Source organism: Peromyscus eremicus, chromosome 2 (assembly GCF_949786415.1).
Source record: "Peromyscus eremicus chromosome 2, PerEre_H2_v1, whole genome shotgun sequence".
Taxonomy (NCBI): domain Eukaryota; kingdom Metazoa; phylum Chordata; class Mammalia; order Rodentia; family Cricetidae; genus Peromyscus; species Peromyscus eremicus.
Window position 1 is genome coordinate 55,572,225 of NC_081417.1, and position 23,735 is coordinate 55,595,959.

Consider the following 23,735-nt stretch of genomic DNA (forward strand, 5'->3'; position numbering starts at 1 on the left):
AGAGTAGAGTTGGGAGAGAATAGGAAGAGTAAAGGTGTAGACAGAGGCACAGACAGAGGCACTGACAGAGGTGTAGACAGAGGTGTAGACAGACAGAGGCATAGACAGACAGAGGCATAGACAGTGAGGACCTGAGTGAAGGCGAGGGCAGGAAAGGAATGAAGGCTGCAGCTGGAACAGCAGAGCTCAGGGCTTTGGTTTTATTGTGCTCCCTTGAGGAAATCAGAGGACTTAAAAGGGACAGATCCCTGTCCAGCAATGACAGCCCACCAGCAATAACTTAGGATGATGGACATGTTTGGTGTTAGCATTGCTGTGTTGTCATTATAAGTCACATGCCATGAGTGAACCTTGAAATATGACAAGCATAAATGAGAAGCTGAATTTGTAATTGCATTTAAGCTTAATGAATACAAGTGTAAATAGCTACATGGTTCTTATCAGACAGTGAAAGTTATGTCCTTCAAGTGCAAAGATCCCAAGGACTTCTCTATAAAAACCATATTCCACAGGGCCCTCGCTTTTTCTATGTGCTGACCAATATACAAATGTCCAAACTCAATATTGAATCATCGAGGGAAGTGTCTTTATAATCTGCTCATTAAAGATCATTCATATGTTGAAAACGTAACCCTAACTGTAGAACGTGAGATGATTCGGTTCAAATGATGCCTTTAGCAAGGGTCCTAACCTAATCTGGCTGGTGTTTTTATAAAACGATTAAATGTGAGGGGCTGGAGTGATGGCTCAGTGGTTAAGAGTGTGCACTGCTCTTTTTAGAGGGCCTGAGTTTGGTTCCCAGTGCTGAAGTCAGGTGGTTCATAAATGCCTGTAACTCCAGCTTCAGGGAATCCAAGGCCTTGGGCCTCCAGGGGTATCTGCACTCATGTGCACATACCCACATACAAACACACACAAATAATTAAAAATAGAAACTAATCTTTAAAAAGAGATGGTATTTGATCATTAAGAGACGCCAGGGATGTTGATGTGTGAAGGAAAAAGGAAGGAGGGACCATCTGCCTCCCACAAGAGACAGCTCCAAGAAGCAAACCTTACCTTGGAACTGTAAGGAAATTCATTTCTGTTGTTTAAGTCACCCAATATGCAGTATTTTTGTTAACACAACCATAGAAAATTATAATTGTAAGCTAGTTAATATAGCATAATACATAGCTGAAATTTTAATACTAAGTTAAACGTTTTTAGAATCTAATATTTTTTCCTAATTTCTCTCCTCCTCCTCCATCACTACCACCTTCTAATAAAAGAATTTATTTCTTGGCCAGCTCCTCCAAACTGAGAACTCACAATCACCACTGATGATAAGGCTCAGAATCTTGTGGTGGGAGCATTTAGAGGAGGAAACAAATTATAAACTGCAATTACCTGCTGTTAAGAATTATTTTTACATCCTGTGCAATTTAAATTCTAAAAGCCATATTACTGACAGTTAAGTGGTAGTTCCCGATGAAGAATGACAGGCTTTAAAATGTCACTCCTCCATGCAAGATTGAAGGGGAATTTCTGGTTGCTGGGCCCCGGTTTGGTGCTGTGAAGGTCAGCATTAAGTAGGGCGTTTGCATATCATCTGGGGCTTCCAAGCATTGCATATTACCTCTTCGAGAGCATGAGGGCCAGCTCTTCCAAACAACTGTTAGCAGATAGGGTGAGTGTGGGGAGGACAGCCAGGCTGTCCCTGTTTTTATTGTCACCAAAATAGGTCATCATCTTTTGTCCCCTCCATTTTCTTAAGATGAGTGCTGTTTTCACTCATATTTTGTTTTCTGTAATACGCTCCAGTCCTTACATGATTGCTAGGCATCATGTGACCTACAGCAGCACCTGGAATCCTGAGGGCATCAGAGTGTTACAGTAAGACCATGTTTTTGCTGCAATGTGGGGAGTATTTATAGATTACCCACTTCAACAGAAATGTTCTATAAATTAGAACAAATGCTATGTATTTATCAACAACCGATAAAAAGGCAAATCTTACCAAATAGACTTGAAATGGTCTGAACTTATTTACAGAAACTCAGAGATCTTAACAAAAACCTATTTCCATTTTTCATTATCTTACTAATAGGAAGCTTAATTAGGAGCATTTTTCTTAAGAAAACCCTCATTGGGAAGCAGTGTAAAAGCAGACTTTTCTCTAAGATGAAATTGTGGAGTTGGCAAAATAAGTTTTCCCCTGTGTTACTGCTCTCAGACAGTGTGGGGTCGGGAAGGCCCTGAGTGCTTTGGACATTCAGGTCTCTTTCTGCACTAACGTTTAACTAGAAGGAACCTATGCGTTCTAGATTTTTTGGTTACTAAGCAACTCTTGTGAATATATCAATGGATTATAGTGGAAGTTCATAACCTTTCTAGGCATCTTTTTGACAGGGTTGCAGATTAAAAGTGAATGCGAATTATTTGGTTCAACAGTACAGTATTACATGTGTGCGTGTGTGTGTGTGTGTGTGTGTGTGTGTGTGTGTGTGTGTGTGTGTGTCTGCATGTGTGCATGTCTCCATGTGTGCCTGAGTGTGTGCATGTGAATATCTGTGTGTGTTTGGCTCCTCCTACTTCTTGATGGTCCCTTTGTTTTCTCTGAAATATTCCAAACAAAGGCATCTAATCTCCCTACTTGTATGAAAGCTTTCTTTTGATGGGGGATTTGTCAGTTTGGAAAACAGCAATTGGATGTGAAGTATACTACTGTGGGCCGTCACTGCACACATTGTAATATACCATTTGCATGAATCTGAAACTACAAATATGTTTGCTATATTTTGGATTTATACATTTCAAGTTTTATTGCCTTTCCAGAATATTATCTGTTTAAATTTTCACTGTGTATGTTCATTGCACATGGTGCTGTGTTCCTTAAGAGTATCTCCATACAAGTGTGTATTTTCCATTAAGCATATTTCCCCCAGTACGCCTTCTCTTGCCCCCATTAGCCCTTTTTGTTCCCCTGGACAGTTTTTTCTTCTATTCATGTCATATATACATGCATAATTTTATGTACTTATACATAATCTATGGATCAAAATTGAGGTAAAAAAAAAAACACTTGTCTTGCTGAAACTGGCTTAATATGATTACCTCTAGTTGCATCCATTTTCCTGCAACTGGCATAACTTCATTTTTCCTTATGGCTGAAAACAATTCCATTATGTGGATACAATGCGTTTTCTTTACCCAGTGATGTATTGTTGGGCAACTTGGGTGGTTCCATAGCTTAGCTCTTATAAATAGTGCTGTGGTAAATAACAGTGTACAACTGTCTCTGTGATATGTTACATTGAAGTCATTTGAGTAAACACCGGAGTGGTAGAGCTGGGTCATATAGGATCTATTTTTAGACTTTCTAAATGCTCCCAGCTTCATTTCCACAGTAGCTGGACTCATTTGCCTTGCCACCATTGCCTCCAGAGGTGTATAGAGAGTTCGTCTCAATCCTTGCCGGTATCTGCTTGTTTGCTGAGTAAATGAAACTAGGTGGTGCCTAGTAAATGAAAAAGATGGTGCCCGGCATTTTTTGTTTGTCTGGTTGGTTGGTTTTTCTGTAAACTTGACACAAGCTAGAGTTATCTGAAAAAGAGAACCACAAACGAACGATACCTCCATAAGCCTGGCCTGTATGCAAGCCTGTGGGGCGTTCTCTCCATTAGTGATGGATGAGGGAGGGCCCAGCACATGTGGGTGGTGCCATCCCTGGGCAGGTGGTCCTAGGGTGTGTAGGAAAACAGGCTGACCGTGTCAAGAGAAGCGAACCAAGAAGCAGCACTTCTCTATGGCTTCGGCCTCAGCTTCTGCCCCCAGGTTCCTGCCTTGACTTCCTGTCTTACTTCCCTGGAAGATAGACTGATGACAAGTTGTAAACTCAAATAAACCCTTTCTTCCCCAAGTTGCTTTTGGTTTTGGTATTTTATCACAGCAATAGAAAACAGTTATTGATTGGATCGTTTGATTTCTGATTGTTTAGTTTTTGAAATTTTTTTGTTTTACATAAAATCTTCTTTCAGATGTATGGCTATCAAAGATTTCTTTCATTCCATAGGCCAACTCTACACTTGATTATCTATTTCCTTTGCTGAAAAGAAGCTTTTCAAATATATGAGGTCCTGTTTATCAATTGTTGTCATTATTTCCTGAATGATTGGAGTCCTATTCAGAAAGTTCTTGCTTAAGCCTGTGTCTTGAAGTGTTTACCCCTATTTTTTTCTACAAATAGTTCAGTTTCTGACGTACATTAAAGCCCTTGGTCCATTTGTAGTTGATTTTTGTGCATGGTGATATGTAGAGATACACTTTCATTCTTCTGTGTGCAGATAATCCATTTCACCAGCATCATTTGCTGAAGAGGCTGTCTTTTCTCTACAGTGCATTTTTGGCATCTTTGTGAAAAGTCAGTTGGCTGTAGCTGTGTGGGTTTAGATATGACCCTCTGTGCCGTTCATTGATATGTTTATGTCTGTGCTGATGCTGTGCAGTTTCTGCTACTGTAACATTGTAGTCTAAGTTGAAACCAGGAAGGGTGATTCCTCCAGCATTATTTATTGCTTTTGTTTAGGATAGCCTCGGCTGTCTGGGTGCTTCCATATGTATTTTAGGATTTTTAAAGGAACATTTCTGTAAAGAATGACATTGCAATTTAGATGAGGATTTCATTGCTCTATAGATTACTTGGTAATATAGTCATTTTTTTTTCAACATTGATTCTTCCAGTCTATGAGCATGGGAGGTCTTTCTATTTTCAATGTCTTATTCAACTTCTTTCTTCAGGTTTTGAAGTTTTTATTTTAGAGACCTTCTGTCTTGATATGTTTTATTCCAAGGGCCTTTTATTGTTATTGGTTTTCCCTTCCTCCCTCCCTCTTTCCCTGTCTTGATGAGACCATTGTAAATGGGAAAGAATGGTTTCTCTCACAGTATGTTTGTTGCTGGTATGTAGGAAGGCTACTGATTTTTAAATCTCCACATTGTATGCTGCCACTCTGCAGAAAGTGTTGACCACAACTGTGAGTTTTGTTGTTACTGTTTCTACAGTATCCGACAGTTTATTTCTGCTTGGTACAAAGCACAGTTACAGGACCACAGAAGCTCAGTGGTCCTGTAACTCAGAAGAGGGGACTATTTCCAGGTCCCCTAGTATCTGTTGCTTACTACCTTATTTACGGAGTGGGCAGTATGGGGCAGGTGGGGCTAGTGGGCAGGGCTCCTGCCTAGCACCACAAAAACCTGGCCTGCCTCATGGTTCTGTCAGGACAGGATAAAGCCTGGCCAGATTGGCTGACTGGGTGTTTCCCTACAGTTGTCAAAGCCGGGCCACCAGTGATCACAATGTGGAGAACTGGGGGAATACTGCCAAATGTTCAGGGGACTCCATCACTGTAGCCATGAATGGGAGAGTGAATTTCCAAAAAGAAACTGGCACACTACTGGCCAGGGCCAACCCTGGGGAGCCACAGGTGTTGGGGCAGGATGTACCTTGGATACTCAGCACATCTGTATGATGTATGGTCTGTTGATGCTCAAGGATCACAGGCGGTCTTGGTGGTAACCATGGGTGATCATAAAAAAGCTGCTGGGAGTGGGAGTGGGAGTCTGGATTCAAATCTGGTAGGCTGTAGAGACCTCAAGAATGACCACTGGTGTGACCCACAGTCATGGGTACCAGGAATGGGGGAGGGTGCTCCTTGACTGATCTGTAGTCAGAGGCACGTCAGTAGACACCAAAGAGTTTTTCAAAGGAGTTTTCAAGTTTTTTTATACGTGGAATCGTATCATCTGCAATTTAAACTACTTTGACAGCTTCCTTCCCTGTCTGTATCCTTTTTGTTTCCTTCTCTTATCTTAGTGCTGTGGCTCAGACTAGCCCTGGGAGGTTGGCTAGTTGTCCAGCACCTTGGCTGATTTCCTTCCTGTTGAGTGGGCCTTAGTTTCAATTAGACAGGTGTTGTTTACCACCTTAGGGGTGTCTTGCTGTGCTCACCATTGTGGTGGTTCTTAGGTGCCATTGCTGGTTGCTTCCATTCTCTACAAGCTTACAGAGCATTTCCCGTACTATGAGAGCTAGGCCCCAGGGAATAGGCATACTGGTCAGGTCCAGCTCGGATCCACCGAGTTTTGTGTGCAACATTTCTGATGTTTTCAGCAATATGGAATTAGCTTCAACCCCTGGGAGGGAGGAACCAAGGTTAATAACAAATATATTGTTTGGGAAGTCTCTTGGTCTTCACTGACCCACAGCTTGAAATGGGGTTGCTTAATGCCTGATTGTTAGTTAGTCTTTGGCTCTTGGGGCAACATGGTTGGTCCAGGTAGAGTAACTTCATTTAAATTATATGTGTATACACGTACACATTCCTTGTGGAGCTTTGTGTTACCCTTAGTGTTATTTTCTCCTCTTCCTGCCCTCTCCTATGTGGGCCTCCTTTGCCCCTCTACAATTAATGATCCCCCCTCAGTGACCCTGCCACAGCCAGAGTCTGCACTGACATCCAAGGCTCCTATTGCCATCGAAGGCCATATGGATGCCCAGGATATAGGCTCAGACTTGGGGCCATGTTGGGCCTCGAGGACCATGCTGCTGCTGGGTCCATGATGATCTGAGTGACCTGCACTGCCAACCAGGGTCATGGTGACATCTGGGCCTAGGCTGTTGTCAAGGAGCATGTCTGGGTCCATGGTCCAACCACAACTGGGGTCTATATTGATGTCCATGGCCCGTAGTGCCACTAAGGGCCATGTGGACATCAGGGACCTCCACCTAAGGCCACATTAGTGTCTGAGGGTTGAGCCTCTGCTGGGGTCACGTAGATCTGAGTATCCTGCACCTAGGGTCATAGTTTCATCCAGACCTGGACTGCTGCCAGGGGCCATGTCTGGCCTTGCCATAGCTATGGTCTATGTTGATGTCCGTAGCTCTGGCTACCACCTAAAGCAGTAAGGATAGGGCTGCACAGAGTTGACCCTGCCCCTCACTGACTGCAGCACTAAGGAGAACTGATTCTGCCCCTCACCACTGCAGCACTTAGGAGAGCAGGCCTTGAACCTCCCCAAGACAGTGCACTTGACCTGTCCTTGCTGGTGTGGGTGTGGGTGAGCCATCCTTGAAGACGTGAGAGTGGGAGAGTTAACCCCATGGTCTGCCACATGGTGGCGTGGGCAAGGGCAAGATACCACATTTGCTGCTTACCACCTACTGCAGGCAGGAAAAGCTAGTCCCTGGGTCATGAGTAGGAGAGCTGATCCTCACTGGCTTCAGCACTCGGATGAGTGGGCCCTGTATCTCTCCCAGACAGCACAGTAGAACTGACCCAGTTGATGGCGGTGCAGGTGATTTGGAGCCTTGAAGGTGCAATGGAGATCTGGCCCTACCCGTATGGTAGAGTGGGTGAGGGAGAGATGCCCTCCCTCTTCCCCACCCCACCACTTCCTGCCCCCCCCCCCACTGGCAGCAGCACTCAGGAGAGCGGGCCCTGTACCTCACCCTGGCAGCACAGTAGAGTTGACCTTGTTAGAGAGGCACAGGTGAGCTGGCCCAGAGGGCAGGAGAGCAGGAGGATTGATCCTGTTCCCCCCATCTGCCATGTGTGAGGAAAAAAATGCCCTCCCTCCCCTCCCCTCTTGCCACTTGAGGCAGGCGAGAGAGCTGGTCCAGGGTGTCACAACAGTGGGAGAGCTGGACCTGCCCCTCACCAGCTATAGCACATGGTAGAGCAGGACCTGCACCCTGCCTGGACAGCACATTAGAGCTGACCCTGTTCATGGGAGTGCAAGTAAGCCAGGCCTGTGGGAGTGAGAGCAGGAGAACTGCACAGGCCCTTCCTTCCTATGCCATGGGGTGGCAAAGGTAAGGGAAATATGTCCCCCCTGCCTTTTTGCCACCTGTAACAGGCTGAAGATCTGGCCTCTGAGGTGGGAGAGCTGGCCTCTGGGACATGAGAACAGAAGAGCTGGCCCCCCGGGTCACAAGAGTTCCGTTGGTCTACATGTCTATTTTTGTGCCAGTACTACTATGGTTTTATTATTGGGGCTTTGTAATATAATCTCCTCATCTGCAGTGGTAATTCCTCCAACATTATTCTTCTTGCTCAGGATTGCTTTGCTATCCAGGGTCTTTTGTATTCCAAATGAATAATAATATATTATTTCTGTGAAGAATGAGACAGAGATTTTGACTAGGATTGCATTAAATTTATAAGTAGCTTTTAGTAGAATGTCCATTTTCATGCTGTTAATATACCAGTTCACAAGCATAGCATGCCTCTTCCGTTCCAGTGTCTTTCTCAGTCTCTTCTACAGAGATGCAAAGTATTCATAGTAGGTCTTTTACCTCCTTGGTGAGGTGTATCCTTAGATATTTTATTTTCTCTGAGGCCATTGTGAGCTGAGAGAGAGTGTGAGTGTGACCTGTTTCTCAGCATGTTTGTTGGTGGTGTTTAGAGAAGCTATCAATTTTTGTAAGTTGATTTTATATCCTACTACTTTACTAAAATTATCAATCATTTCTAGAAGTTTTTGGTAGAATTTAGGGGATCACTTATGTATAACACCATGGTACCTGCAAATAGGGAGTATGGCTTTTTCTTCTTTTACCTGTGTCCCTATGATTTCTGTCTCTCTCTCTTTTTTTTTAATGATTTATTTATTTATTATATATACAATGTTCTGTCTGCATATATGGTTACAGGCCAGAAGAGGGCACCAGATCTCATTACAGATGGTTGTGAACCACTATGTGGTTGCTGGGAATTGAACTCAGGACCTCTGGAAGAGCAGTCAGTGCTCTTAACCGCTGAGCCATCTCTCCATCCCCCGATTTCTGTCTCTTAACTTGTTGCTGTAGCTAGTGCTTTGAGGACAGTATTGAAAAATAGTGACATTAGTGACCATCCCTGTCGCATTCCTTGTTTCAATGGGATTATTTCAAGTTTTGCTCCATATAGGGTGGTGGCTGTGGGTTTGACATATAAAGCCTTTATTATGTTGAGGTATGTTTGCTCCAATTCTGTTCTCTCTAGGTCTTTGTTTTTGAAGGTATGTTGGACTTTGCCAAAGAATTTTTCTGTATCTATGAGGTGATCATGTGATTTTATCATTAAATCAATTCATATGATTTATTACATTTATTGACTTATGTATGTTGAACATTCCCTGCATCTTTGGGATAAAGCCAACTTATTTACGATGGATAATCTTTTTGACATGTGCTGGTATTCTCTTTGCAAGTATTTTATTTAGGATTTTTCAACGTATGTTCATCAGTGGTACTAGCCTGTAGTTTTCTTTTTTGTTGTGTCTTTATGAGTAATGCTGGATTTGTAGAAGGAGTTTGAAGAGTTTCTTCTGTCTGTCTGTCTGTCTGTCTGTCTGTCTGTCTCTCTCTCTCTCTCTCTCTCTCACACACACACACACACACACACACATAATTTAAGAAGTATTGGTTATCGAACTTCTTTGAAAATTTCCTAGAATTCTATGGTGAATCTGTCTGGGTTAGTGCTCTCTTTAGTAAGAAGATTTTTTTTAATTACTATTTCATTCTCTTCATTTGTTATGAGTCTATTTATGTTGTTGATGTCTTCTTGGTTTAACTTAGGTGGTTTGGATGAATCTAGAAATTTATCAATTTCTTTTAAATTTTCCAACTTAATGGAGTACAGGTTTGTAAAGCATTCCCTTATTATGAATTTCTTTGGTGTTGTAATGTTTCCCTGCTTACTAGTGATTCTGTTGATTGGAGTCCTTCTTTCTTTCTTTTGGTTAGTTGGGCCCGGCGTCTGTCAATCTTATTTATCTAAAAGAACCAGCTCTTACAATTGTTGATTCTTTATATAGTTTTCTTTGTTTCTGTGTCACTAATTCTGTGTCTGCTCTGTTTATTCTTTCTTGCTGTCTATTGTGCTGGTGTTAGATGTGTTCTTGTTTTTCCAAATTTTTGAGATGCATCATTAAGTCATTAATTGGTGCTCTTGTAGATTTCTTAATGTAAGTACTTAGAGCTATACATTTCTCTCATAGGACTGCTTTTAGTGTGTGTGTGTGTGTGTGTGTATGTGTGTGTGTGTGTGTGTGTGTGCATGTGTGTTTGTGTGTGTGTGTGTGTTCTTTCCTTGGAATATCTTTTCCCATCCTTTCACTATAATGTTGTATCTATCTTTGATTGTGAGGTATATTTTTTGGAAGCAACAAGTAGATAGATTCTGTTTTAAAATTTTAATGTTTTAAAAATTAAATTTTAGTTACTATGTTGATTGTGTAATGTTTGTAGGGGGTGGAATATGTGGGCCAGAGTGTGTATGTGGAACCCAGAGGACAATTTTGTGAGATTTATTCTCTTCTTCCACCTTTACATGGATTCTGAAAATTGAACACAGCATTCTGGAGATTGAGTGCAGGTCTACAACTTGAGTGCCATTATTCACTGAGCCGTCCCACCAGCCTGAGTCTTATTTATTTATTTTTAATCCAGTGTGCTAGTATGTGTCTTGTTGTGTAATTTAGACCACCAATATTCAGTAGTACTATAGGAAGGCATGTGTTAATCAAGTCATTTTAAAAAATCATAGTGTATGGTGTTCACCTATTCCTCATTTTAAAAATTACTGTCCTAGTATGAATTATGCTTTCCTGTAACTTCATAGATATGTTTGTCTTTCTTTTCGCTCTAAAAAAATTCCTTCACATATCTTTTTTTTAATTAAGATTTGTTTTCATTTTATGCGTGTATTTGTCTATATGTATGTGTACCACTTGTGTGCCTTGTGTCTGAGAAGGCTAGAAGTTGGTGTTGGATCCATTGGAACTGGGATTACAGATGGTTGTAAGCTGTCATCTCAGCTGGGAAACAAACCTGAGCCTTCCACAGGAGCAGCAAGTGCTCAGAACTGCTGGGCTGTCCCTCCAGCCCCGGCTTCATGTATCTTCTGTAGAACTGGATCAGTGGTCAGAATTCCTGTGGCCTGCTTTTATTGCAGGAAGTTTTCCTTTTTCCTCCAGTTATGACAGATAGCTTCTCTGGGTACAAATTGTAGTCTGGGTTGGCAGTTATTGTTCACAACTGGAAATATACCATTCCAAGCCCTCCTATATTTAAATTTTTCTTTTGAAAAATAATCTGTTATTATTCTGATGGTCTTGACTTTTTATGTGAATTTGTGTTTTCCTCTTGCAGATTTCTATATCTTTTTCCTTGTTTATATATTAAGTGTTTTAACTATCACATGATAAAAGGTGATTCTTAGGGTCTTGTCTGGTGTTCTAAATGTCTCCTATATCTGACTGGGCATCTCTTTCCCTAGATTTGGAAACTTGCCTGCTGTTTTATTGAAAGTGTCTTCTCTGCTTTTAACATTATCCTTCTACTACGCCTATTATTTATAGATTTGGTATTTTCACAGTGTCCTATAGACCCCAAATGTTCTCTTCATATTTTATCTTTATCTTTGTTATCATTTTAAGTTTCCATCTCCTCTACTTTGTCTTCAAGCCTTAATAGCCTGCCATTCCTTTGATCCATCTACGGGTGATGTCTTCCACTGAGATTTCCATTTGGCTTCTTAACATTTTCATTTCCAATATTTCAGTTTATTTGTATTTCATGTTTCTACCTATTTATTTAATTTTACTTTCATATCCTTGTATTGACTTCCTTATTTTATACAGCTGTTTTTGTTTGTTTGGAATTTGTTTGGGAATTTTTGTCCTTGTCAGTTTCTTTGAACATATTTACAATCATTATTCAGAATTTTTGGTTGGGAGTTTATCTAATTTACACTCACTGGGACCATTAGTGTGGCATTTGTCACTTTTGGAGAAGCCATGTTTTTCACGTTTCTCATGTTTTTGCAATGGGATTTTTACATCTAGGGTTAGGTCATTTGTTGGATTTTAAAAAATTACCTGTGTTCTTTTGGTGGAAATGTTTGCAATGCTCAAGATGAACTAAATTATAGTAGATTTGAAGTCTCTCTATAATATATATAATGCATAAGTTATATATATAATATAATATGTATTATATTATATATATATGGTTTGGGGGAGAGCAGGTTAAATCCCCAGTACTCCCCTGAACATAGACTAATATTTGCAAAACAATCACAATTACAGGGTAGACCCACCTATCATTTTAGGAAGTAAAGGGATATTGATAGAATGGCTGCACTAAGATATTAGTTACTGTGGGTGTAAATGGAGAGGGGGTGGGGAGAACAAAGCTAGAGCAGAGATTATTGTTGTTGGTAAAGAAAAAGTAGAGGAGAGAGAAGTAAATAGATGAGCAAACAATTGAGACAAGGGGATGATTTGGCAGTTTGGGCTAAGGGTATAATGAAAAGAGAGAGGTAAAGAAGTGAGATCAGATAACCCAAATAGCCCTAGCTCTCAGGTCTCAGAGACACAGAGACTTGTTAACCATGTCTATTCTTTGGGAAAGCCTACCAAGAGAAGAGTGAGAAAGGAAAGAATAGAGGGGGGAAAACGAAAGAGAAAATAAAAGTCAAAGAGAAGAAAAGAATGGAATAGCACAAAACCCTCCTGTCCAGTTGGCGCTGGGTATTAATTAAACAGCAGCTTGGGAGGGGAGAGTGCTGCATTTGAGTATGAAGTCTCCACACTCCTGAGTGTTCCTCAGTGAGGTCAGATTAGAGGTTCTGGCCCTCCCTCTGTGTTCCTTGTTGAGGTCAGGTTAGAGGTTCTGGCCCTACTTCTGCGCAGTTCTTCAGGCTCTGGCTGGGAATGCTGGCACTGCCTATGTCAAATGTCCCATTTGGGACTAGAGTCAGCAGTCCTCTGAGGAGCCTGGCTGCTGTCGGGTTTCCTCCCTGCTGAATGCACATGGTTGTGGCACAGTTTCCTTTCCTCAATCTAGAGGAATTATGCTGCTATATTTCAGTATACCATTCCATGACACTGGCTTGAGGTGTCCCAAGGAAGTGGTTTATAGGAGTGACAATAGGACAGGAGTATCTAGAGTACCAAGCCACTGACTCAGCAGGGTGTTTTTAAAATCTTTAAACTGTTTGTACACAAAGTATCTGGTGTGCCCACCAGAACAAAGAGAAATGTGTGAACCAGGTTGAGCTAGCCTTTATCTTTAGAGTAGGAATTCATAATCCAATCATCCCATTCAAAACACCTGTATCAGTAAGAAAAATCAAGGCTATGATTCTTCAAGAAGCAATTCCAAAATCTTAGTGACTTGCTATAATAGAGTTATTTTCACTGCCACACTAAATATCCATATGCACAGGCTAGGGGCTTTGCTCCAAATCTCTTCCTCTCAGAATCCAGATATAGAAAATCAGGATTGTATAAAAAGTTGTCAACTACCATGCCAGAGGAACAAGAGAGCTCAGGGAAGTCTCACACCCACAACTGAATGCTTAGTCAAGAAATACCATGTGTTAGTTCTGTTCATAACTCATTCTCTAAAAGTAATCTGTCTTTCCATGTTTTGTGGCCCGGTGCCTCCTTTGCAGAACTATTCTTGTACTCTGGGGTCATTATTAGGTAAGGTAGGGTTTATTTGGATATAAGTACTGTGTATCAAGAGAGCAGATCTGATAACCAAGATAGCCACAAAGTGATGGATGGGCAGCTAGCATATGTAGCATGGATACACTGGATGAAAGATGATGCGTGTCTAGGGTAGGGCAGAATAGACCCCAGATGGCGTGAAATTTCATCATAGTATTCAGGATGATGCACTCTATGGAACTTAAAAATTATTTATTTCTGAAACTTTCCATTTAAATTGTGGTTGACAAGAAGGAACTGAAACTGGAGAAAATAAAACTGTGACCATGTGATGAATACTGCATGTATTTCTTCTCACTTGCAAAAGCTGCTGTCACAGCTATGCTAAAAACTGCCAGCTTCCTACCAATTCTCTCCCAGGCTTTCCTAATAAACTATTCAGTGCTCCGTGTGTGTCCCTCAGTCACACTTGCTCTGGCAGAGTGGACTACTCCAATTAGAGACAGTGGGCTCCTAGACATGCCCTTTGGGGCACCTTCACACCACTACATCATGGAAACACCTCTGAGTTCACGCTAGAGGGGGAAAGAACCCAGATTAGGTACTGGGAAGGAATGATGGACTCTTGCATTCCCATGGAAACCTCACTGGTACCCAGGGGGATACAGGCAAGGGCAAGAGATAAGGCTGCATCAGAACAAAACACAATCAACACTATTCCTGTTGATCCTCTTTGGGGTGTCAAAATGTGACACAGGGGTGCCTCAGCTTGTCTATGTTCCTTAAGCAATATGTGTACTGAAAAATTCTTAAAAGTAAAATTCGCTAATGCACAGATTGGCATCCACTAAACTGAGAAAGAACTCTAAGAGAATATTAAATTAATATGAATAGTAAGAAAACATCAAGATAATTCAATTTTATCTGTTCTAATAGCTAATTTGAGATAAAATACTCACTCAACACAAAACCAATTCAGATTTATTGTACCCTAATTATGTTTTTTTATTCTTCTCTCATATAGTACATCCCAACCACAGCTTCCCCTCCCTCTACTCCTCCCAGTCACCCTCCCCAATTCCTCTCTCCCCCAGATCCATTCCTCCTCTGTTTCCCTTCAGAAAAGGGCAGGGCTCCCATGGATATCAACTGAACATGTCATAACAAGATACAATAAGACAAGGCACAAACCCTCATATCAAGGCTAGGTGAGGCAACCCAGTAGGAGGAAAAGGGTCCCAGGAGCAGACAAAAGAGTCAGAGGCACCCCAACTCCCACTGTTAGGAGTCCCACAAGAACACCAAGCTACTCAATCATAACATATATGCAGAGGACCTAGCACAGACCCATGCAGGCCCTATGATTGCTATTTCAGTCTCTGTGAGTCCCTATGAGCCCTGCTTAGTTGATTCTGTGAGCTGTGTTCTTGCATTGTTCCCCAACCCCTCTGGTTCCTACAATCCTTCCTCCTTCTCTTTCTCAGGGTTCCCTGAGCACCACCTAATGTTTGGCTGTGGGTCTCTGTGTCTGCTACCTTCAGTTGCAGGATGAAAGTTCCCTGATGGTGATTGGGCTAGACCCTCATTTGTGACTGTAGCAGAATATGATTAGGAATCTCTTCATTTACTTTTTTTCTTTTTTGCCAGCCATGTTTGGTTTTATCCTAGGTCTCTGGGCCATCTAGCCTTTAGTTCCTGGCCATCCAGGCAGTGTTGGGCATGGGTTCCCTCTCATGTTGAGCCTCAAGTTACACCAGTCATTGGTTGGCCAATCCCACAGGTTCTGCACTGCCATTACCCCAGCATTACCCCACACAGGACAAATTGTACATCGAAGGTTTTGTGGCTGGGTTGGTGTCCCAGTCCCACCACTGGAAGGCTTGCCTGTTTACAGAAGATGGCCTGTTTAGGCTCAGTATCCCTCATTACTAGGAGTCCTCACTAGGGTCTCCCCTGTAGATTCCAGAGAGTTTCTACTGCACTAGATTTCCACATTGCCTCCCAAGCGCCCCTCCCCCACTTCCAGTCATCTCTCCCCGCACACTCTCTCACTTCATCCTTCCCTCCCGACACTGGATCCTTCCTGTTCCCCTCCCCACCCACCCCCAATCCATCACAGACTCTATTCTATTTCCCCTTCCCATGGAGATGCATGTGTCCCACCTTGAGCCCTCCTTGTTACTTAGCCTCTCTGAGTCTATGGGTTGTAGCAATGGTTATCCTTTACGTGACACTAATGTCCACTTATAAGTGAGTACATACTATGTTTGTCTTTCTGTGTCTGGGTTGCCTCATCCAGGATGACTTTTTTTTTAATTCTGTCCATTTGCCTGCAAATTTCATGATGTCATTGTTTTTAATAGCTGAGTAATACTCCATTGTGTAAATGTACCACATTTTCTTTATCCATTCTTCAGTTGAGGCTCATCTAGGTTGTTTCTAGTTTCTGGCTATTATGAATAAAGCTGCTATGAACATAGTTGAGCAAGTGTCCTTGTGGTAGGATGAAGCATCCTTCGGGTAGATTCCCAAGAGTATAGTTGAGTCCTGAGGTAGATCGATTGCCAATTATCTGAGGAACCGCCATATTGATTTTCATAGTGGCTGAGCTGTCACTTGTGTTATTGATCTTAGCCATTCTGACAGTGTAAGATGGAATCTTAATGTAGTTTTGATTTGCATTTCCTTGATGGCTAAGGATAGTGAACATTTCTTTAAATATTTCTCAGGCATTTGAGATTCCTCTGTTGAGAATTCTCTGTTTAGATCTGTACCCCATTTTTAAATTGGAGTATTTGATTTATTAATGTCTAGTTTCTTGGGTTCTTTATCAATATTTTGAATATTAGCCCTCTGTCAGATGTGAAGTTGGTGAAAAATCTTTTCCCATTCTGTAGGCTGCTGTTTTGTCCCATTGACAGTATTCTTTGCCTTATAGAAGCTTTTCAGTTTCATGATGTCCCAGTTATTAATTGTTGATCTTAGTGTCTCTGTTATTGGTATTCTATTTAGGAAGTGGTCTCCTGTGCCAATGAGTTCAAGACTATTCCCACTTTTTCTTCAGTCAGATTCAGTGTATCTGCTTTTATGATTATGTCTTTGATCCACTTGAACTTGAGTTTTGTGTTGGGTGATAGATATGGATCTATTTGCAATTTTCTGCATGCAGACATTTAGTTAGACATGCACCATTTACTGAAGATACTTTCATTTTCCCATTGTGTATTTTTGGCTTCTTTATCAAAAATCAGGGACCCATAATTGTGTGAATTTATGTCTGAATGTTCGATTTGGTTCCATAGATTAATGTGTCTTTTTATGCCAATACCATGTAGTTTTTATTACTATAGTTCTGTAGTACAGCTTAAAATCAGGGATGGTGATCCCTTTGAAAGTTCTTTTATCGTTCAATGTTCTTTTACCTATCCTGGGTTTTTTGTTTTTTTCATATGAAGTTGAGTATTGTACTTTCAAGGTCTACAAAGAATTGTGTTGGGATTTTGATGGGATCTACATTGAATCTATAGATTGCTTTTGGTAAAATGGCCATATTTTACTATGTTAATCCTACCAATCCATGAGATATTTCCACCTTCTGATATCTTCTTCAGCTTCTTTTTTCAAAGTCTTGAGGTTTTTTTTGTCATACACACTTTTTACTTTTTTTGTTAGAGTTACACCAATTTTTTTATGTTATTTGTGGCTATTGTGAAGGGTGTTGTTTCTCTGATTTCTTTCTTAGTCTGTCATTTGTATATAGGAGGGCTTCTGATTTTCTTTCTTTTTGAGTTAATCTATTATCCAGCCATGTCACTGAAGGTGTTTATCAGCTATAGGAGTTCCCTGGTAGAATTTTTGGTGTCACTTATGTATGCTATGATATGAACTGCAAATAACAATACTTTGACTTCTTATTTCCCAATTTGTTCCCAATTATGCTTGTTCAACATAAATATTTATAGTTACAGGTTGTAAAATACATAGTATATATCATCAATGCCTATTTAAGTTATTGTATTTTATATGATTAGAAATTTATGATGTGCCAGCCATTGTTTTCAAATTCTTGAAATCATCAAGTACATTTATAAATTCTTTTATCAGTCATATCTGTCAATTTACATTACAATATCTCTTTATCCCAGATTGGATCCTGACAACAGACCAAAGAAGCAATTCTGCCCAAGTTTGACTTAGTTATCCTGTAAGTTTATTGGCTTACTTACAAGAAGATAGATGAGATGTTACTTCCAGAAGCATGGTTAATTCAAGGCAGCTCTGTTACAAAAAAGTCCACTCAAGCACAGGTTAAAAACTCAGGAACCATCCGGGCGGTGGTGGTGCACACCTTTAATCCCAGCACTTGGGAGGCAGAGGCAGGCAGATCTCTGTGAGTTCGAGGCCAGCCTGGTCTACAAAGCGAGTTCCAGGACAGGCTCCAAATTTACACGGAGAAACCCTGTCTCGAAAAACAAAACAAACAAACAAAAAACTCAGGAAGACTGTATCCCTGGAGCTCCTAGTCAGAGTCTCCCCTCCCTAGAAATTATGGAACTTTGGGGAGGGGCTTGAGATTATTGTACATTTGGTAAGCTCTTTGGGTCGTATAAGTTTCCTTTAGTTCCCTCCTGTGCTGGTTGGTTTATGTCAACTTGATGCAAGCCAGAGTCCTTTGAAGGGAGGAGTGTCCACACCGGATTGGTCGATGGGCAAGCCTGTGAGCATTTTCTTGATTGCTGATGGATGTAGGAGGGTCCAGCTCACTGAAGGTAGTGCCAGTTCTGGGCAGGTGTGATATTTTGTATTATGAATCTGTGGTTCTGGTCAGCTGGGTATGCAAGATCAAATGTGATGAACAAGAGATCAGCACCATTGAAGCAAAATCTTCTGGGAGGTGTTTCCTCAGAGTCAGCACACAGAAGCTGTGTTCCTGAGGTGGCCAGTCTTGTAACTCATGCTGGCAGCTAAATTTGGTAATGTGTAAGAGTTTCCCAGGTGTTACTGGTTTTGAAGGCATGAAGGGGTCATAAAAAAACCACTGAGGCTTGACACTATGTGGCAGTGCTAGAGTCCCTGAAGAGAGGCCAGGAGAGGCCATTAGTGAAACTGCAGCCTCAGTTGTAGTAGAAACCCCAAGATTGATGAGGTCATGGAGAATTAGGGTTTGGGCCCACCTGGCAGGATTAAGATCCCTGAAGAGAGCCCAGGCCCAGGAGAGGCTAGTGGTGAAGGTGCAGCCCAGTTACAGTGAAGACTTGGATTTTGGAGATTCCAGTACATGGGACAACCATCTAGGATCAAGGATTACAGCAGCTGTGAAATGGAGCTGGCCTGACCCTAGGACACAAGGTGTGTGTGCTGCAAAGTGTAGATAGAGCCAGAGAGGTGGCCTGGGCCCTTTGGAGTCCAGAAGAATGAGAAGGAATCACAAAGGTCTGAGACTGAGCTTAATAGCTATTGGACTCTGGCCTTGCTTTTAGTGAGACTGTACCCTGCTTCTTCCCTCTTGGAGTAAGAAAGTAAATAACTTTATATTTTTATTGTAGGAGCCCACAGTTAGGAGACTGAACTTTTAAAGAGAATTTGGATATCAAGAGAAACTGAATATTTTAGAGAAACTTTGAACTTTGAAGGGGATGTTGGATGTTTTTAAAGAGCTGAATTTTTAAAGTGTTTGGATTTTTAAAGACTGTGGGACTTTTAAAAGTTAGAATGCTTTATGTTTTGATATTAATATTAATGAGCTCTTGGGGATAAATGAAAAAGGAAAGTTTCTAGATGAATAGTGATTGATGTGTTTATGTGTCAGCTTGACATAAGCTAGAGTCATTTGAGAGACTGAAGCTGAGATTGAGAAAATGCCCCTGCCAGCTGCTAGATTAGCTTGTGGGCAAGCCTATGGGACATTGTTTTGATTGAGTATTGATGTGGGAAATCCCAGCTCAGTGTGAGCAGTGCTACTCCGGAGCTGGTGGTCCTAGGTACTGTATGAAAGCAGGCTGAGCAAGCTAGTAAGCAGCACTCCTCCACGTGTTTTGCTTCAGTTGTGACCTCCAGATTCCTGCCTTGAGTTCCTGCCCTGACTTTCCTCAGTGACGCAGCATGACCTGAGAGTAGTAAGCTGAAATAAACCCTTTTCTCCCCGTGTTGCTTTTGGTCATGTTCGTTTATCATAGCAATAGAACCCTAACTAAGACACCAAGTCTTATGAGCCTCCTTCCTCCCTCTAAGAGGAAAGGTTGCAGTTCAGACGAGAGAGCTACACAGCACATGCAAATAAGGTTTCTTTTCATAACACCCTTCTAAGGACCTTTGAGGGACATCCAATATCCAAACTGTCACAGGGTTGCTCAAAAATTTGTCATTTTAAAGCTTCCATTATGGAGATTTATTAGTATTTTTTGACATTTGGATAATTTTATAATGGTATATAAATCAACTTAAAAACAAAATTGTGCGTTGGTTTTCTGTTACTATGATTAAGTACTTACGATAATTAACTTAAAAAGAGAAAATTTGCAGAACAAGACAGTGCCATTGCACACACAAACCCACAGTAGCTGTGGCTGAACGCCCAAGACAACAAAATCCAATCAGTCAAAATCCCAGTATGGATGAGGGAGGGGATCATCAAGCCCCACCCCTAACCAAAGAGCTATTGGTGACTGATGGCTGCTGGGGGAGGGAGAATCAGTTTTCTTCAAGGATACCGGTCCTGAGAAACTATCCACGCTCCAGTAGCTAGCCCTGCTACACCCATGCACATACAGGCAGCCGTAAGTTGATTCAGTGGGGAGAAAAAAGTGTACCTGAAGTGGGATGGGGAAGGGGGTATAGAGGAGGAACTGGAAGAGATAGAATGAGGGTATATATGATAAAATATGTTACATGCATATATGAAGTTCTCAAACAATAAAAACAGAAAATGTTCATTTTTGGTTTTCATTTAAGGAGATTTTGGACCGTGATTGATTAGCATGTAGCTTCAGGACTATGATAAGGCAGCAGCATGTCATGGTAGGAGTACATGGCAGAGCAACACTGACTTTATCAGGAGGCAGTAAAAGGAAAAGGAAGTGGCCCAGGCCCTATCATGTCCTTTGATGCCCTAAAGGATGTTGAAGCTGGCCCTTGAGGGGATGTTCAATATCCAAATGATAGGGCAGGATTACTCAAAAGTCTGTAATCTTTCAGGTTCAGTTGTAATTTTTATCAGTATTTTTAGTACTTCCTGAACAGTAAGTATTATGGAAAGTTTTCATATATTCAGTAGTCATATAGGCATTAACCAGTGTTAGAAATCAATGATTAATTTGCTCTACACATGAGAACCAATTTATCTCCCTCCACAGTATAAGTACCAAGGCTTCCCTGGTCCATGCATCCATCCATGCCAAGGTGCACTGCCCAGGTCTGTAAGACTGCATGTAATCAGCACTCCACTGAGTGTAGTAGAATCTATATAGTGTCAGGAACTAACCAGACTGTGAACGCATGTGATGAATGCTGAGTCTCAGAACTCAGTCCTAAGCTAGCGAGTCTTCTAGAACAACGAGTTTCACTAGGAGGGAAAAGCCACCACAAACAGTAACCTTTTTCTGGATTCCTCCATGGATGCTTACCGATGGAGTCAAATGAGTCACATGACTCACTCGGTAGGCAGCATTGTCCTCTGCCAGCCTCCCTGCGGAAGCTCAGTCATTATTAATTGAATGAATGAATGAACTGACATGAAGTATGTGGCAGGTGATGCGGAAAGACTTGCCCATGGTGGTCAGATGGGGCTCCTGGCATACAAGCAACAGGATTTGGAGGCTGTTATTTTTTCCTAGCTGGTGGCCAAGACAATGACTTTGCAATTGACAGTGCTTTCACGTTCAAAAAGCTCTTAGTATGTTTTCTGCCAACAATTTTTTTGACTTGACATTAAACAGGCCTACAAAATCAGTTCCTATAGTAGCATTTAGGTTCAAAAGACAAGAAAATGGAAGCCCCTCTGCCACACAGGCATAAACTTCCAAGAGCTGCCTAAGAATTTGGGTTATTCATGTTTATTTATTTTTTCTAAGTATATGTCTTTTTTAATGTATTGTTAAAAATTATTTTTTATATTTAGAGATTATAATACAATTGTATCATTTCCCCTTCCCTTTCTTTCCTTCTAACCCTCCCATATACCCTCTTTCCTTCTTGCTCTCTTTCAAACTGAAGGCATTTTCCTTGTTTGCTATTACATACATATGTATGTGTATGTATATAATGCGTAAATGTAACCTGCTCATTCTGTATAATGTTATTTGTATGTATTTGTTTTCAGGGATGACCATTCGGTTTTGAAGAACCAATTGATGTGCTCTTCCCTGGAGAAGACTGTTTCCCCTGATCTCAGCATTCCTTAGTTTCCTGTAGTTCTTTGTGTAGGGTTGATGACTCCTGACCTTCCAGCCTTCCATATTAACAAGTCTACTGGCGTCTTCCCTTCTCAATTCATATTTTATATTGGTGAGACTTCACAGGTGTAGTTACTGGCATTACTAAGAGATACAATCTCACTTCCTGTTCCTCTGGCTTTTGAAATCTCTTCGTCCCTCTCCCATAATGATCCCTGAGCCTTAGGTGCAGGAGCTGTAGATGTATCACTTGGGACTGGGCTCTGTAACTCTGCATTTTGATTGGCTGTGGTTTTCTGGAATGGTCTCCATCTGTCGCCAAGAGAAGTTTCCTTGATGAGGGGTAAGAACCACATTTATCTACAGGCATAAGAACAAATATTTGGCAGATACTTAGGAATTGTGCTAGTTTAGTAAAGTGGAGTTGTAGGCTCTTCTCCGAGATCCGTGACTTCACTACCCTGGATAGTTGGCTTGGTTTCCTGGACCAGCCAGGCTCTCCTTCCTATTGAGTGGGTCTTAAGGTCAGTTAGAGAACTGTTGGTTACCACCAAGGTAAGCGTGACACTGCTGCACCTGTACGGTTCTAGTGCCATATGAGTTGTTGCTGAGGGTCATAGGTGTCATATTTGGGTAAGACTGTTGGTGGTGTCTCTGCTTTGAAAGCTTGCATGATGTCTTCTGGTACCGTGAAAGCTAGTCTTCAGGAAGAAGCTGTCCAGTCAGTTCCAGCTCAGGGGCCTGTAGTGGTATTTGCTCCATCCATGTGACCTTGGGCCTGAAGGAGAAGGTGCTTCCTGGCGTTGTATGTGACCTCTTAAAAGGTAAGGGAGAATGATCATGAGGATCAGTGTCTGATCACACCAGGATATGTAGGGAAAGTTCAGCTGACCACTTATCAGGAGATAAGGGGTATGGCTTCCCCTGTGCTACTGGCTCCTTGATTTCTGGTCCCAGCTAGTGAAAAAGATCAAGATATTTGCATAGCTCTTCAGAGTCTACCTGATAGGCCCCTCTGATGTCACTTTGTGTGCTCTGAGTGAATGTAGTTTATTCCAAGGCATCATCTACAATCTTCCTCTAAATCTGAGAATCATGAATTTACCTCCAGGTTTTCATTCCTGAGAACACTCCATTCTGCCACCTGGCCCTTTAAGGACAGGACATGGGGAGCTCCTAGAGTGTTTTTGCTTCCCATGCAGCTCATATTTTGTCAATAGGGAGCATGTACCTGTTGGTCGGACTAACTGGAAATTCAGACTGCTCCATTGACACAGGACACTTTAACTTCGCATGCACTGGTCTCTGTTTTCCATCTCAACACATTCCAGAGTTTTCCAAGTTATTATACACAAGCCTCCTTCACACAAGCTTGAGAGAATGGAGTTAGAACCCTTCCCACCTTAAAGAACACACAAAACAGTAATGGTTCTCTAAAAAAATATGTCATTGCCAAACTTCTTCCCATTTTCATGCATTTTGTCTACTTGTGTTTGTGTTCCTGAGTTGCTTGAGCTCTTTGAAGTAACTCTCTGTCTTTCCCTTGTAACTCTAAATGCTGAGGTCTCTTCATCCCCGCTGTCCCTTCGGATGCCACTTTAGTAACAATGAATCCCTTTCTGAGTTGTTGTCCAACGTTCACACCGAGTTTCTGGTGAAAATCAAAGATGATTCCCCCCTTAAACAAATAAAAAAGCATTTGACAAGTACATCAATAAAGAATAAACTGGTTTTTAACAGCCAATTTTATTCAATACAGATGGCTTTCTTATGTAAATTCCGCTCACCTTTGGAAGAATCCTTGAAACTTAAATAAAGGAAGTCGTAATCACGACCACTTGTGAAAACTGTATTTTTTTGTTG